The 11,055-nt window shown below is 49.3% G+C and overlaps 1 protein-coding gene across 1 annotated transcript in view; it reads left to right on the top strand.

Annotated features, from left to right (window-relative positions):
- Positions 1–867: 867 nt before the first annotated feature.
- The window catches only part of LOC144806465 (uncharacterized), a 45,803-nt gene continuing 35,615 nt past the window's right edge, over positions 868–11,055 (top strand). The window contains exons 1-2 of the mRNA XM_078672828.1: positions 868–915; positions 7,632–7,682. The gene's annotated coding sequence lies outside the window, so the exon portion shown is untranslated. The remainder of the gene's footprint in view (positions 916–7,631; positions 7,683–11,055) is intronic.

The following is an 11,055-nucleotide window of genomic DNA, read 5'->3' as shown; positions in this document are numbered from 1 at the left end:
GCGCAGAACCGTGACGCGCGGGACGAAGACAGGCCTTCCCATCACCGAGTGAGGACCTTGCACGGAGTGCAGCCTATGACCTGCCGTAGACAGAGGATGCGCAGCCTCACTGCGCATGCGCAAAGCAAAGACACGCCCTATAGAGAAGCTCTGCACTACAATACATCTCACCCTGTGCTGTGGCGCGAGGCGCCTCGCGCTCCGTGGCGGAAGGCAGCTGTTGCTTCTCACTCACTGTTTCCCCGCGCAGACACCGTCATTGTTGGGCTTCTTTGTGTCCCTGCTCGGACCCCGTCCCACCTGTGCTGGCTCAGAGGTGTGGCCCTTCCCTGCGCTCCGTGCTGCGCATCTTTCTTGCAACGACTTCTGAAGTTGGATTGCCCTAATAGCGCCGTCTGTCCTCAGCGCATGCGCAGTTAATCCAAGGCCTCTTTAACCCACGTTATGGGAAGCTCTATCTGTCCTCGGGGCATGCGCAGTTAATCCAAGGCCTCGTTATCCCGCGCTATGGGGAGCAGTATCTGTCCGCCGCGCATGCGCAGCTGTCCATGAACAGCCTCTTCTCCCCGCGCTCATGGTTCAGTCCAGGGTTACACAAAGACCTTACAAAGCTCAACACGACCCACAGCAGGGAGCCAGACCCCCAGCAGGGAGCCAGACCCCCAGCAGCGAGCCCAGCACCCACAGCAGGGAGCCCAGGACCCACAGCAGGGAGCCCAGGCCCCACAGCAGGGAGCCCAGGCCCCACAGCAGGGAGCCCAGGCCCCACAGCAGGGAGCCCAGGACCCACAGCAGGGAGCCCAGGCCCCACAGCAGGGAGCCCAGCACCCACAGCAGGGAGCCCAGGACCCACAGCAGGGAGCCCAGGCCCCACAGCAGGGAGCCCAGGACCCACAGCACCACATTAAACCCCAGGTGAGGTCAAGAGATACAAACACTGTCTGGGGCTGGAGGGTCGCGAGTCTGCTGCCCGGGATTCATGTTTGTTGTTGTTGTTGTCTGCATCGATCCTTAGACATGATTATTTTGTATCAACAATGCTCCTTGGCCCTCGCTGCTGGAGTTGGGTCGCTCTTTTCAAGGCCTCAGCAAACGGGGACAAGTCTGTGATGAGAAGATCGACTTGAATCCCGTTTGTGGCTTTCACCAGAGTGAAGGGGGGGCAGCCCCGCCAATCGAAAGTGAAAGAACGCACTCCCAGCAGCACCGACTGCGCCTCATTGCACCTGGGCTGGGACTGCACAGCATCATCTGATGAGGCTAAAACTCCCCCAAATATGACTCAACCTCACTAGGGCCTCAGTGACCAGGTAGCAGTCAGCCAATGCCCATCAGGTAAACAAGCATTGGCATCGCCAGTAGGTCTCGCCTTTGGGACCTTATAAGTGGTTAGTTATGCAGCACAATATCCTTGGTGCAACAACACAAACTGTTGCATGGCTAAACACTTATAAGGCCCCAAAGGCAAGGCCTATTGGCTATGCCAATGCTTGTTTTCACTGGTTCCTGTTTGTGCCTTTTAGAGATGCATGCTTCTGTTTCGTCCTCGTGTCTAACTACTTCCGCCTTTTGTTGATCTAGGTCACGGGTACTCACAAACATTTTCCCGTTGGTCACAAACTTTGGTCTGTGCTGTGACCGAGGGCCGCACTGATGCCAGCGGGGTGTAAAGTAGGGGGAGGGAAACAAAGCATGTATATCTAGTGGCTGCCTTTAAGAATGAAGGTGTTCCTAAAGTTAAAGGCCTAGTTACTTCCTTTTCCTAACTGCAATTAACCTTTAAATAAGTGTTTGCTGTATATGTACGTTTCTTTTTCTTGTTAGTTCTGAGTCGAGTAAACGGCAGCCCTGTGCTGCTGCTGCCCGGGTGTCCGCATGTAAAGACCTGGAGGGCTTTATGCGGCCCCCGGGCCGTACTTTCAGTATCACTGATCTAGATCCTCCCGGCGACCACCCCAGCTACATGTGTATTTCCATGTTCTTCAAAAAGGGGTCGTGTTGAGCCGGGGTCGCTGTATCTCCTTTGCTCTCGGTGGTCCCATGGGAGTAAAAGCTGCTCATTCTGCTAATCCTTCCCTAACTTTCCAGAAGTCTCAGAGCAGACAGGCTTGCTGAGTCAATCTTGGTTACTGAGCGAGTCCGTTACATTTTTGCAACATTTCTTCAGCGAGTCTGTTTATTCCTAATGTATGGTGACAAGAGGCTGAGATCAGATTCTTCCTGTTTCTCTTGCTAAGCCATAGCGCATCCATTGGGGGGAGTGGGAGGGGTAGAGCTGGGGCTGCCCTTCAAGATGCTCACACCCTGCACAGCTCAAGAAGCTGCCATGGCTTAACAAGAGAAACAGGAAGAATCAGAGAAACTGACACAGGTCTGACACACGGTACCAGAGAGTACCAACTGAGAACTTGCTTGTTTGCACAGTCTTTTTAAGCCAGAGTATTTTGAATGCTTTTAAAATTACTCTGAATGCTTCTAAGACAATCGCATTATCAAATTTAAAGCTTTTTGAAACAAATGTTTTTTTTAAACTGAAATTGAATTGAATGCTCACTCACTGTGGGGAAGCCTGACCTACGTCGAACAGTAGAACGGGAGTTGGGCGGGGCAGGACCAGTGAGCACAGCTGAGAGGACTCGCCCTCGTGGGGAGCAAGGAACAGGTCAGCGCTCTAGTAGTTAAGCAAAAGCCTACATATGGTGCCTGCAGCACGAACGCGCAGCAGCACGCTGCAGGCGCGCCTAAGGCTAGTCCGCCTGCGTCCGGACATGGTCAAGGGCAAGGAACCATGCCGGATTCGTCCCAGAAAACGGTAAGCTCATCACATATGTTAGAGCATTATTACACTCCTTGAGATACTCGGGTAGAGCCCATTGTGAGATGACTCTAGCGCCAACAAGCTTGACAGGGAAGAAGATATCATGCCCTCTCTGCCAGACTAAGTTTAACTCAGGCAAGATTGAAGGGCCACTACAACTAGATAGGTCCACAAGGAATGAGCAATGGGAAATGGGACTTATTAACAGTAGATCCTTGCCACACGGCAATTACGGCAGCATCTCTCTGTTTTCAGGGTGCCTGCCATTAAAGCCTTCCTGGAAGGGCTGAAACGTGTCATCCCTCCCAGAACCCCATCAGCTCCTGTGTGGAATCTCAATGTGGTCCTCACCAGGTTGATGGGCCCGCCCTTTGAGCCTCTACATTCATGTGAGATTCAATTCTTGACGTGGAAAGCGGCCTTTCGCATTGCCATCACGTCTCTAAGACGTGTTAGTGAGCTACAGGCGCTCACAATACAAGAGCCATTTATACAAATTCATTCAAACAGGGTGGTGCTCCGCACTAACCCCAAGTTTCTTCCCAAGGTGGTGTCGCAGTTTTATGTCAACCAAACCATTGAACTGCCCGCATTCTTTCCAAACCCGGAAACGGTGGCGGAAAGAATGCTTCATACGCTGGACGTCAAAAGGGCGTTAATGTACTATATTGATAGAACACAACCTTTTAGAAAGACACAGCAACTCTTTGTTGCCTTCTCAGCCCAGCACAAAGGCAACCCCATTTCCAAAGCAGGAATAGCCAGGTGGATCGTTAAATGTATTCAGATTTGCTATCACAAGGCTAAGCGCACTTTAACGGTCCCCCCCAGAGCCCGCTCCACCCGCAAGCTGGGGGCCTCCATGGCATTCCTGGGTAACATTCCTTTGGAAGACATTTGTAGAGCAGCCACATGGTCTACACCACATACGTTTACCAAACATTACTGTGCAGATGTGCATTCCAAACAGCAGGCAGCTGTAGGACAGGCTGTTCTTAAAACACTTTTTCAGACTTCTGCAGCTGGCACGGGCGGCCGCCGTTAGTGGAGGGACTGCTATGTATTCTATGCTATAGATATGAATTTAGCAGCCCACATGCCTCGAACTGAATATGCTACTTACCAGTATGCATCTGTTCTTGGCATGTAGGGCTGCTAACATTCATATCGCCCGCCCTCCTCCCCGGCGCCCGTAGCGGCTGCAGACTTTTCTTGCATTCAATCATTAGCATGGACATCGCTTACACTATTACACTCCATCTTTGCCACAATGGCTAAACACAATCTGGGGATGGAGTCGATGCCCATGCGCACTGTAGTCCAGGGGAGGAGCCACCTATCTCGTGATACTTCGAAGACTCTTCCAGGACAACAACGTGCAATCATCCGGACCCAACACTAGGCGGCGATCTATGCTATAGATATGAATGTTAGCAGCCCTACATGCCAAGAACAGATGTATACTGGTAAGTAGCATATTCAGCCTTGATAGTCAGTCCGCACATTTATTGCGTAGCTGGTCCCATGACTCATGCTGATCCCACTTTAAAGTAGGTACTCCTGCCAGTACCAACACATAAGGGCAAGCAGCGGGCGGCAGACTCAGGACATCCTGATTAGCCATTCATACTTGGGGCGGCAGGAACATTAATGCACGAGGTATTAAACAACCTGTTCTTATTCGAGCCCCTGGGCCTGTTTAACCTATTAGCACCATCCCTGGTGGGGTTGGTATTTGAAATGGTTATTGGTATAGGGGGTTGTGGGGGGGAGGACCCGTTTCTATCTATAGGAATTGAGGCAGCCCCTGGATTGATTGTATATCGGGTGAAGGGTGATTGCGGGAGCAGCAACTCTGGCGGTTTGCGACACAATTACGGCACCTAAAATACTCATACCAACACCTACTCTATCGATGGCCCTGCTCCCATCAATCTCTTTGATTTTGGCCACCTTTTCCCCCACTGTCCTCTTAAAACGCTTGGCTACTAAAATAGCCACCCGCCTTCTTATCCAGGGTAGATGAAAAGAACTGCTGGGGAAAGAGTTGTGACCTCATTCTATGCCAATCTTTGGAGAGGAGCTGTGTCTCCTGGAGGAGGCACTCATTTGTCTCCATGTTATCCAGGTAGGAAAGGATGGACCTCCTTTTATTGGGATTGTTGAAACCTCTCGCATTGAGAGTGAGAATTTTCAGTGTGGGCTGGGAAATAGCGTGCCATAGTGAGTGCACCAGCTTCTGCCTGTATTTGGGTCCCTGTGATCCCTCTTCCCCCTGAGCTCCCAACGTCTGCCCGGCCTCCATTGCACTTTGATCCTCTCTTCAATGCCTTTAACCGGCATACCCGTTCTCCACCCTCCCCTCCCTAACCCCAACTTAGAAACCCATTAACCTCAAATTGTCCAGGGCCCGCCTTTCATGCGTGCGCGTCCTTGGAAGTCGGAATAGTTGGGAACGTGTGTGGCCAGTTCCCCGTGTCTCTACACTCCCCGTGTCTCTACGCTCCCCGCAGACTTCTTCGTCGCCCACCCAGCCTTACAAATGTCACTTATCTATCCCTCAGTCATTCACGGTGTCATCATGAGAGAATGTCTCCTTCGACAATGTCTCCAGCACTACCAGTCTTTCTTGTGCCATGGTCTTGGGGTCCGGTCTCGTCGCTCGCTCTGTGCTACGCCTCCTGTAGAGCTTATGCCATCTTTCTCGAGGAGTTTTGGTCTGTGGGCCCTCTGTCTTCTCCTGGATTGGATTCTCGATGCCCAGCACCTGGCAAGTGTCCTGCATGGATCTGAGCTGGAGGAGTTTGCCCTGCCATATGAAAATCAGCCGGAAAGGGTGACCCAAAGAATACGGTATTCCTTGATTTCGAAGACGCGTGGTTGCCACTCGGAACACCCAACACTTTTGAAGGGGTATTAGAGCCAGGTCCTGGTACAAAGCTATGGAGTCGGCCTAATATCTTAGTGGTTGCTTGTCCCTGGCAGCACGTAGTATTCACTCTTTTAGTTGAAAGTCTGGAATGTAAGCCAACATATCCGGTGGGGGCACCCAGTATGCTCCTGAAGAGACCCTGCAGGTATTGTGTGATGTCTGGCCCTTCTTCTTTAGGGGGAACTCCCTTAACGCGGATGTTGTTTCGCCAAGACTGATTCTCCATGTCTTCTGTGTGTGCCTGGAGATCGCTATGTTGAGCCTTGAGCCCGAGTGTCTCTTGCTGTAGATGCTCCATCGCCTCTTCCCGGTCTTGCTCCTGATCCTCAATGGAGGCCACGCGGTCCCCAATGGCATCGACGTCCCGCCTTATCATAAGGCGGGACGTTGATGCCGTTTGGTAACGTGTGGCCTCCATCGGTTATCTCCTTCATCTCCCCCGCTATTTCCCTTTTCAGCGTCTGCAAGTCACCTCGTAATGCACCAAATAGCGACTCTAAAAAGGCGCGGGTAACTGGGGCTTCAGAGGTGTCTGCATCTTGGCTGATTTGTGTCATTGGGGAGATCCTCCCTTCTCCTCTGCCGGTCATCAGGAGCTTGGTCAGCATATTTTTTAGATTCTGATCCTTCTTGCTTCTCTCTGAGGACATGGCTGCTATATCTCTTACCACACCACCAGACCGGCCTGCCTTGTTGTGGGGGTCCCAGCCCCAGTGGGTGGCTGTCACCGGGTTTTGTCCTCCCGCTGAGCTCCAATACACTGTTGCATGATGGTGAGGGCCAGAGGTGTCACTCCCTTTCAGTCTCGCCTGGGCCTTGCTGCCTTCGACCATCTGCTATTGCCCTGCTGGGCATCTGCTGCTTGTTCTCAATAGTCTAAGTACTTTGCGCCCGAACCTGTCGTAAATCCCCCTGTAGGCCAGCAGCCCTATCTGAGCCTGGAGCACTAGATGTCTTCTTGGACCACTGCGTCTAATTCCTGCACTTTGTGCTTGCATGCCATGGCCTCCGGTTTCCTCTGACTTGGCAGTCAACTCCAGAGTGACTAATCCGTGCCCGGGCCCCTCATCCATTGGCACCTTGTGATTCTTACAGCGTTACAGTTCATATCTCATTCCCCTTAATGGATTTTGTCATTTTAGTGTCATTTTGTTCAATACATTTTACTTAAATTTGTCTATTTCCCTTTGGTTTTTTTATTGTTTTGCATTTTGACTTTTACTTTTTTGGTTTCTGCATAAATACTTTACATATTACCTTAAGTTAAGCCTGCCTGTTCGGTGCTTAGGTACCAGGGGGTTGATCCTAGATTAATTGAACGGCTTTGAAAGTTCACTCTGACAATGGTTGTGATTGTTCCTCATCTACGACAAATAATAATTCAGTTTCTTACAGAAACTATCTGAAATTATCTGCAAAACAGGCAGTTGATAACCTACCAGGGTTGAAACACCCTGTGGACAAACTGGAATGTGGGACTAGTATTGTGTGGCAATAGAACCTCTACAAAATATTCAGCTTGCAGATGAACCAAGAATCACGCTTGAATGTCACACCCTTTTAAAACAAGGTAGTCAGGAAAGTGTGAAGAATATATTGCAGCTCTTTGTATTTTGACAGCCCCAAGCAAATTTGAGAACGGAGTGGATGTATGTAGCAGAGACGAGTCTGTTCACCCAATGTGAGTGGTGATATCCGCTCTGCTGATCTGCCTGAAGTTATGATGCCGCTGACAGTAGCGGGTCTGCTAAAAGCGATGGCGTGACTGGTGGAACTATAAAGCCAAATAAGAGAAAGTTATCTTCCGACACCACAGTCTTCGTGACTGAGACCAGTAACACTGAAGACTCTGAGACTCACAGCAGTATTTTCTCCTTTCAGAGCGTTATCGCTGCAGATGGAGTGAAGCCAAGAAGTGAGCACATTACTAAGGTACCAACAAAGTTTAATATTGTTCATTTGTATTAACTGTTTCTCTTTTGCAGTATTTGGAAATGCATTTTCTAGTTTTGTTGCTTTTTGTTTAGTTTTTTCTTGTAGGCTGTTACCTGTGGTTTAAAGGGAACGATGTTGTCGTGTGTGACCTTAATGCTGCAGTTTGCATTTCATTACCATCATTTGCTTACCCTGGAGAATCTCCAGGGTGGAGGAGGTTTGCTGTTTCACAGTTCTTTCTTCAGCTTCTGGGCAGTTGTCTCTCTGTGGCGATCTGTGGTCCTATTTCTCTGCTCTTCTTGTAGTAGCTCCTATCAGAGCTTCATCCTCCCGCCAACGAAAATAAGATGCCAGGCATCACCCAGCACACAGCACAGCCTATGTTGGGCTAAGTCCATCTGCTCGGCGCAGTTAGAGCGAGGAAAAAAGTTCTCCGGACCCATCAGGCTGTGAATGTAACCTAAGGGCTTAAGATGAAATGTAGAACCTACCTCCTTCCTGAGTGGCCCCAGTCTGCTGTGTGCAGACCCGATAGCTGGCAGCACCCTGGAGTATGTATGTATAAATCAGATTATGTTGGAAGTAACCTGCAATATAGTAGCAGGCAGCAACCTGCCATAGAGTAGGATTTCTCATAGTGTTTTATTTCCTGGCACATTAATGGAGATAGCCTTTTAACAGGCAGAAGAACAACACTGACCATACATTTCCTGGCACCGTCTTTAAAATGACGTACACATTAGGAATGGCTTTTCGTTCTGCTTGAATAATAACACAAATGATCTTGCACTCTATGTTGTTGCATGGATTTTTGGCTGCAATGCATTCAATGTTTCATTCAAACATGCTTTCTACAGGGCACATACATGATTTGCTGCTGTAGAGAAGTAATGCTCCTGTGTACTGTTGCAGACTCAGAAATATTGAAAAACTTCATGATTTCTCTTTCAGCTCTTCATAGTAAAACCTTTCAATTTTTGACTCAATCATTTGGCAGAAACATAACTTTGTTCCCCATCACAACTATTTTAATGGTACTTTCATGTGGGGTTAGGACTGGCTCGACCAGAGTGCTTGCTGACTTGGAGGAGTATGGAGTTGACATCCTTGCCTGGTCTGGTGTGGAACCAAGTCAGCAATGCTTTGCTGCAGGCTCATTTGCCCTGATAGCTGGTCAACAGTTTGAGGAGGAGGAGGTGAAAAGCTGGCTAAGTGTGCCTTGAGGCTGGCAGTTCAGTACATCCCTGAGAAGTGAGCTTTGAGTCGATGTAGTGTTCCTCTTATACCACGTGCAATTCATCCTCTCCAAAGCCTCAAGAATTCCTGAGTGTGAAGGTGGCTGATTCTGATTGGGTGCTGGATAGTTTTCCAGAAACTCATGTTCTTGATTGTTCATGTTTGTCAGTAGTTAATGAAACACGCCCAGACGTTTTATCTCTTCAGTTGACACAAGCTGCAATATAAGTGTTGGAAGTTGAGAAGTACTGAAGACACAGGACACAGCTGGAGCAAGTACAACTCGTTTATTGGTCATCCACTCTCCTCACTGGAGAGCACCTCAACATTCTACAGTAAGCTTCACAGTGGGAGAACCCAACAGGGATCAGGGAGAAGGGGTGGATGGAATGTACCAAACCAGGTTCTAACACATCTCCCTTCCTTATAATGAGTTCCCACCAGGCATGCCAAAAGGTTACAGGTTCACAACACAACTAGTCGTCTCCCCGAAGGGGATAACATTATTTACCTGCAGAGAAAAAGTTATGGCAGTACTTTTGCAATGTTGTCACAACTTCTCCATTGACCATTTTCAAACTGAACAACATTTTTTAACACTTTGACAATCTTGCTAGGCGAATAGAACTTGCTGATGTCAGTTCCCAATTTATTGTTCCTTCTGGCTTGTGCCATGTCCCCTACTTCCCACCTTTGGAACTTCACACCATGTTTCTTGTCATACCATTGTTTGTATTTAGTTTGATGTTGTTTAACCTTCTCTCCTGCCTCCTCCCTGTCCACATCCCTGACTTCGCCCCCATTTATCAATAACAAGGAAGGGCCAATATCTGCTATGTACATTTGTTAAAATAAAACAGTCAAATTACATTATACTGTTCCGGAGGTTCGTCCCAGAGACATTATCCGTAACTGAACGCAGACACCCTAGGAAGCATGTGCTTTTAAGACAAGTTGCGTTTACTCACCTGAAGGTGACATGCTTCATCATTGGGCTATACTCCTCACCAGGCCGGCGCTACAATGCCTGGCGGGCACCACAAGAGGGCACTTTGTCGCAGATGTTATTTTTTTTAAAATTCTTTTTATTAAACACAAACAAAAATAATACACTTACAATAAATGCACTGAGCCGCAATCTGCATTAAAAATCTGGTCACATCTTCTCGTTCCATAAGGATCAACAATAACATTTATATTCGGGATCAGGGATCCACCAGCACCTCCGGGTCTTCCATGGCCACCGGGGGAGTGCATATTTCACCCCTGTAAGCATTCCAAGGCCCCCAAATCTTCCCCCATTTCTGGGGCCTACCCCGTGCCACATCCACAGCCCGCTCTCTGAACATGCACCAATCCAAATCATCCATCCATTTCCCGACTGTTGGTGGCTGAACCGCCCCCCACAACTGAGCTATATTCCGCTTCGCAATACTACAAGCCAGTGTGGCCCACGTCTTTCCATAAGACGTAAAATCAGTCGGGTCCCAGACATTCAGGATGCAACGCCTCGCTTCCAACTCAAACCCAACTCCCCACACCTCCCTCACCTTGGCATGAATAGCTGACCAATACCCCTGAATGAGAGCACAATCCCACAATACATGAAAAAAAGTTCCTGACTCACCACCCCCTCACCTGCACTCGCCACTCACAGCCAAACCCATTCTTACCAACCGGGGGCCGGTCACGTAACAGCGATGGAGAATCTTTAATTGGACCAGCCGAAGCCTCATCTGAATGGCAACGACCCTCGGAGAGGCCACTGCCTCCCTCCAGTCCTCATCATCCAGGAGCAAACCATCCGCCGTCCACTGGTCTCTCAGGGCCACCAAGGGATCCTCCGCATGGTTAATTAGTTTTTTGTAGATCAGAGAAATCGTTTTCGTCAGAAGATGACCATCTAGTACACGATCCTCCAGCGGGGAGGCCTCTGGAGGCGCCACGCCAAGGGGGATATTAGCTAGCAGCGCATGCCTAATCTGAAGATAGCGAAACCTCTCGCTCCCGTGCATCTGATATCGTTCCTGCAGGGTCTCAAATGGGAGGATACCATCCTTTCCCCATAGATCCCCAACTCAGGAGATCCCAATTAGGTCCCCTTTATCGAAACCCTTTTGATTTCCATAGGCTG

Source organism: Lissotriton helveticus, chromosome 1_2, assembly GCF_964261635.1.
Source record: "Lissotriton helveticus chromosome 1_2, aLisHel1.1, whole genome shotgun sequence".
Taxonomy (NCBI): domain Eukaryota; kingdom Metazoa; phylum Chordata; class Amphibia; order Caudata; family Salamandridae; genus Lissotriton; species Lissotriton helveticus.
The sequence above is the reverse complement of the archived record's forward strand: the minus strand, read 5'-3'. Positions and strand labels throughout refer to the sequence as shown.